The 6,611-nt window shown below is 26.1% G+C and overlaps 1 protein-coding gene across 2 annotated transcripts in view; it reads left to right on the top strand.

Moving 5' to 3' along the window:
- LOC111681530 (dopamine receptor 1) overlaps window positions 1–6,611 on the top strand; it is a 129,232-nt gene continuing 122,621 nt past the window's right edge. For both annotated transcript variants that reach the window (XM_046948646.1, XM_046948645.1), the window contains exon 1: window positions 1–819. The gene's annotated coding sequence lies outside the window, so the exon portion shown is untranslated. The remainder of the gene's footprint in view (window positions 820–6,611) is intronic.

Raw genomic sequence — 6,611 nt, 5'->3', positions numbered from 1 at the left:
ACTAAAAATTAAAAATAAAATATATTAAAAAGTGTTTCAAAAATGTGAAATTAAATAAAAATAATAATAAAATATTATTGTTAACTTATTAGAAAATATTTATTTTTTTTTTTAATTTTACTTATGTGTATGTGTTTCCTTAAAGCCGTCGGTAAAGCAAACAAAAAAAATTTATTATGTTTAGTGTAAAATATATTTAAATGAAAAGAAAAAAATTCTTCAACAAAAAATAATAATGCCATTTCGATTGGCCTGCATATTTTAACAATTGTAACCGCTAGTAAGCAAACTAAAAATACATAAAAAGTTGTTCATATATTCAGTTTAAAAACCATGCCATTTTGCTTGCATACACATTTCCTGTTTATGTTGTGCTATTAAAGTTTTGCGTGTCAACACCATGTAATTCTAGTTTCAAAAAAAAAAAAAAAAAGTTGAATTTTTATTTGGTTTTTCTGTCGATATTTGTATATTGTATTGCAGCTTCATATACATATAGTTATTTGCGTGTTGTGTGTTTTTTTAACATAAAATTGACATAAAAAACAATTGCATGCAACATTTTTAAACAACTATAAAGAAAGCTAAATAATACTAAACAAAAACTATTGTTTTTAGTATGTGTGTGTGTGTTTTTTTAATATTCACTCCTTAACTTATGCAATACGATAAAGTGTTAATTACTGTTATTTACAATGAAACAATGAGTATAAAAAAATTATAGTAAAAACTATAAACATTTTTATTTGTATTATTTTTTTTGTCGAAAATTATTAGTAAAGTTTCGTAATTGGAAATGTAAATGAACCTTTAATTTTCGTAAGTATTAATTAAATTTAATGTGTGAATAAGGTTTTTTTGTGGTTAAACATAATTATAGAGGTGTTGAAATTGTCTATTATTTTAAATTAATAAGTGTTATTTTTAAATTACTATTTACACATTTTTATCATGAGCGATAATTTTAAGCAACAGGAAAATATTTTAGAAATGTTTAAAAAAGATATCTTGACTAATTCTACAAGTCAACACAATCGAACTTTTTGCCTTTTAAATAAAAAAATAGCTAATTACTATATATTTCCATCTGCTGAGTTCAAAAATCATTATTAAAACTTTCGATTGGCTGTAGTTTTTGAGATATTGCGATTTTTGTACAGACACTTTTTTAAAGTTTTCAATAAATTTTGCAGAACTGGAACTAAATTCCAAAGTTTTTCTTCTTTAACAATATTTAAATCTACTTAAAATTATCTTTCTAAAGAGCATAATTATGATTGCAGTAATACTAGATTGCCTTGCATGGAAGTTGAAAATTGAGACTTTCTTGGTTTTATCCTTATAACAATACTTTGATCTAAATTTATTGGAATTTTTACATAAAGTACTACCAATACAAACCAATAATATAATTTTTCGGTTAAAACTAGAAATTCGCTAAAAACCCAGTGAAATATTTCGGATTGAATTAAACTTTTGTTAGTTATTTTTACATATCCATAAATTCAAAATATTATACAATTCACAATCAGTGCCGTAACGTTGTATGTCGTAAGTTTTTACCATTCTTTTGTTTTTTGTGTCAAAAAATTTTGTCTGTAAAATATTAATGACATATGATGATACAACAATACGATACCGACAGTGAATTGGATATATGAAATGTTCTTTCTTAAAAAAATATAGTTTTAGATGCTCATAAATGTTTGTCAAGATCTTTGTGAGGATCTTATTGCTTACAAAGTTTAATATTATTATATAGGTTTTATAGATCATGATGTATGAAGAAGAATTATTGTTAAGTACATTAACCAAAAATCACGAATTTATTGCAAAATATTTTACTAAATTTTTAAAGAATTTCCAATTGTTATTTAAAAATGTTGTTGTTGTTATGTATTGGATCTATATTGCTAAAAGAAATCAAACTCGTTTACTTTAAATTAAATTTATAAGGATAAACCGAAAAAAGTATAATTTTCAACTTCGCTGCAGGATTTCCAAAGTATCCTGTATTAACTGTCATCATCATTACACGCTAATGATAGATAATTTTATGTTGATAACCATGTTGTTTTAATAACTCCATAAATATTGGTGCGGTTCTGAGAAATTGAGTAAAAAATATCAAAAAACATGTCTTAAATAACGTTTTTACAAAAGCCACAATATCTCGGAAACTATTTCATAGCAATTTTTAAACTCAGCAGTTGTAAATACATAGGAATCAGCTATTTTTATTTAAAAGGCATTTTCAGTGTTGTCTAGTGGTTAACACTAGTGGTTAAACGAGAAGACCTTTTTGATGATAAAAAAGCTTAAGATGTTATTAATATTTTTCAAAATTATATAAAACCAATAAAATTAAGGTGTGTGAAAACTTTTGAAATTAAATGTATATTAAGCTGCTGAAAGCAAATCTGATATCAGTTATTTCTATCACACAGCATTTTTTTCGCAAAATGGCATTGTAGAATTTGTTTATATATTACGGACATTTCATATGATTTTAAAAATATATTTAGGTACGTTTAAGGGTTAATTTATAAATTTTTTTGTGAATTTTTTTTTTAACAAATTTTACTGGTTGAAAAGTGAATAATATTTCAATATGGTTTCAAGAGAACTTTGACCTTTACAGTTTATGGGTTAATATTATTCAATTTTACTAAAACTTAAGATATAAATTTTTTGATATTATTTTGAATATATTCTTTACAAGTTTTACATAAAATTCCTAAAAGCAAAGAAGAAATTTCGTTTTTCAAAAATTTGAACAAAAATTTATTTTCTCCAAAATCCTCAAAATTCAAATCGCAGGTGCCGCTAGAATGTGAGAGATATCGACCTAACTTCTTTATTATTTTTTTATAGGGCACGTGTAAATTTTGCATGTTGGAAGATTTAAAGATAATTTTATTTAATTTTTGTAAAAATACGTTTCTAATATTTTATTATAAATGCTGTAAAAATATTAACATCACGCAAATAATTCGATGCAATAAAATACTTATTGTGTGTCTTTTTGAGAACAAAATTGTTTTTTTAATTACATTCAACTCTTCCTGTTTCATTTTATTTAAAATTATCATGTCATACAATGACCTAAAATAAACATTTACTTCATCGTCACTTTTTTAGACTATGTGACATCACTTTGTTTCTCTTAGTTTAGATAAATTATCGGAAAACGTGGGCTGATATTGTTCATTTTCAATACCAAACAAACTTTACCTATAGGGAATATAACTTTTTCTGTTCAGACTCTATTGTGCTTTCAGCAAACTGACAGACAGACAGACGGATGGACAGCATGTCATAGAATTAAAAAAACCTGATTATATATACTTCTTAAACATCGAGCTCTTTCGATTCGGACTCTATCGTGCTTTTAGCAGACAGACAAAGAGATAAACGGATGGACAGACATGTCTTAGAATTTAATAATGGACCAGAATATATATACTTTTGTGGGTCTATGATCAATATTTCAATGTGTTACAAATGGAATGACAAAATCAATGTACCTCCCTTCTTTTTTTGATTGTGGGTATATAAATTGGTCTTTTATCATTTATCCAGAAAAACAAGATAGAGAAATATTCGACAACATGACTGCATTGGATCCAGGTCAACAACACTTTCCCTCTTGTCAAGGCGGGCTCATCGGTATGACTCTATAAAAAGTTCTGCAGGAGTTGTCACGTCGTGCATTTGTCTTACCCCTTCCCAGCGGATCAGGGATTGAGTCTGCTATGTAGCAACTTCTTGCATGAGAACGGATCTATCAGAGTTTGATATCATACGACAAATTAGTTTGGATAAGAACCCATTGTTGTTTCATCAAATTGTATTAATACCAATTACCACAAAGGGTACAACTAGAAAAGATATGATCAAATAATATTTCATATTATAAATGAATATTTCGTAAATATTACGATTTCTTTTCATAGAATAAAGCATGGAATATATTCAGTGTAGAAAAGGAAAGTGCAGGTTTTGTACTTTTGTAATGTAAGAAAAGTTATGGACCAAATAATATTTCATATATACATGTATATTTCGTAAATATTACGATTATTTTCCGTAAACTGTAACATGAAATATTTTCAGTGTAGAAAGGTAACGTACAGGTTTACTTTTATGTGTGGGCCCTAGTGGATCTAAGTGAACTTATGAAATTAATACTGAATAAATATATTTTCATTTGTTTCTTTTCTAAGAATATTTGTCAATTTTATTAAGTGCGAATGATATTTGTTTTTTAAGTTATTTTTAAGATATTTAAATTGTCAAAAATTGTCTTGTTTGTAAATTAATAAAGTTTTTATTTTTTTGATAAATAAAAGAAAAAAATTACATTGTTACTTTTTAAATGTAGTTGACATTTACATACAAACAACCTTATTGTATTTAAATAATTTTTGTACATAAATATTTTTAAACAAACATAAAGTGTCATTTATGTTCATATATACATATGTACATGCAGACTAATAAAAAAATTCCATGACAATAATTTTCTTTTATATTTTGACTTGTAGATATTTACAGACTTACATTTAACAAACATTTTATGGCCAAACTTTAAATGTTCTGCTAAAAGAAGGTTCCTTTTTAAACATATTCACAGCATTACTTTTAACTAAATTACTAAAGTAGCTAAATATTCAAGGTTATATCTCTTCTATTTGCTACATAAAAGTTTACATATGATTATGTTCTTCAAACTACTTAAGAATGAATAAAAATGAAGCATTTTTGTTATAAGATGTAACATTTTTATTTGCCATTAAAAAGTTTTCTGTACTAAAGATTTGTTTTCCAACGGTTACGCCGACATTTGTTAAATGTTTTACTATTTAACAAGATTTACATGAGGTGGTTCTAAATACTTTAATATATATACATATATCCCAAAAGTATACCACAATATTTTATTTCAACTGCAGTTCTTTTCTTAATTTATATTTAACCATCAAACTAGATTTTAATTAAACTTTATGGAAAACTAAACTTTAATGTGGATTGTTGATTGTTATTTTATTTTCGAAAACATATTACTTAAATGTCAGTAAAAGCAATAAAAGGAAAAAATAAATTTTCAGAAAAAGTTTTTTAATATATGTACATGTGTATATGTATGTACATATTTTTGTTTTTCAGCAAATTCCCCACTGCAGTGAACAGCATTTTTAAATGGTAATAAAAATATATAAAATTTTAAAGAGCTAAATATGTATGTATTTATATTAAATGTTTTTAACTCTTTCACGTATACGGAACACCGCTGTCCCAAGATTTTTTTTTATTTTTTCTCGATTTTGAGCGTAAGTAAACTGCTACAGTATTTTTTAGAATTTGATGTCACTACATGCTAAAAAGGATAATATCATGCGATATCCTGCGAAAACACTTTTTACATTTTTCAAAAAAAAGGTTAATATACGTAAAAATGAATATCCACAAAAAAATCCAGCGGTTTAGTTTTGTGCGTGAAAGGGTTAAATGTAAATTTTTAGCATTTATTTAAAAGGTGAATTTATAATTGTAAAATTATAATTACGTACAATAAATCCTAGAAATTTTTAACGTCATTAAAACTGACGGAAAAATATGAAACTATTGTAATTATTGAAATGTTTAAAGAAGTAATTGGACATTTTTAAATTGCTTACCCCCATTTTTACAATTTCTAGAAATTTTTTATCTTTATGATATATTAATAGTTTTCATACAAAATAACTACCAGTTAAACATTAACTGGTGGTGGTGCTTAAATGGTAGTTATTACACAAAACCTGAATTTTTAATTCTGTAAATTAATAATATTTACGAAATGATAACCACAACTATACTATGTTTGTTGTAACAATATAATGTCACCAAAAATTAATTTTGACATTATTTTAGTTACTGTACACTTTTACATGTTAATGGCAATTATAAATATGATTCACCAATACATAATTATTCCTAGCGAGAAAAATAAGTCGTAAATCGGCCTTATTAAAGGTATTATTTTCCACAAGCACACTCCAATGAATTTCCTAATCATATCAATTCTTCACAGCGTGCTTGCCTTCGCGCTTCTCTAAGAGGCCTGATAGAAGGTTTTCGTTTTAGGCCTATAAGAAGGTATTTCGCTGAAGGCTTATAAGAAGACCTATAATTTAATGTACATAAATATGGTCATCCGTTAAAGTTATATTAGAAGATCTCCAGTCGATGATTTTGCAGAAAGTCAATACGAAATTAAAATAAAACAAGTAAGGTATTATAATCGGGCGAGGATGACTATGTAATACCCTACACCTGTTTCAAAATAAAGTGTAATATAGTTTCCATAGTAAAGCATTTAAGTTTAATTGTACCTTGTCTCAGATATACTTAAGCCATTTATTGTTGAATAAAGTTGTGGATATTTAAGTCAAATTTTGAAGGGCTTTTTATAGGGGCTAGGGTATTACAAGCATGTATATAACTTGGTTTTGCTCCTTTTTGTCGAGCCCTATTCGGCGGGTTCAGTTGTATGGGGGTTAGGTAAAGTAATAGATCGATCTTAACCATTTTTAATAGGCTTTGTCCCTGGGACAACAGAAGATCTT

Source organism: Lucilia cuprina, chromosome 4 (assembly GCF_022045245.1).
Source record: "Lucilia cuprina isolate Lc7/37 chromosome 4, ASM2204524v1, whole genome shotgun sequence".
Lineage (NCBI taxonomy): Eukaryota > Metazoa > Arthropoda > Insecta > Diptera > Calliphoridae > Lucilia > Lucilia cuprina.
Note: the sequence above shows the minus strand (reverse complement) of the source record. Positions and strands in the feature narration are given on the sequence as shown.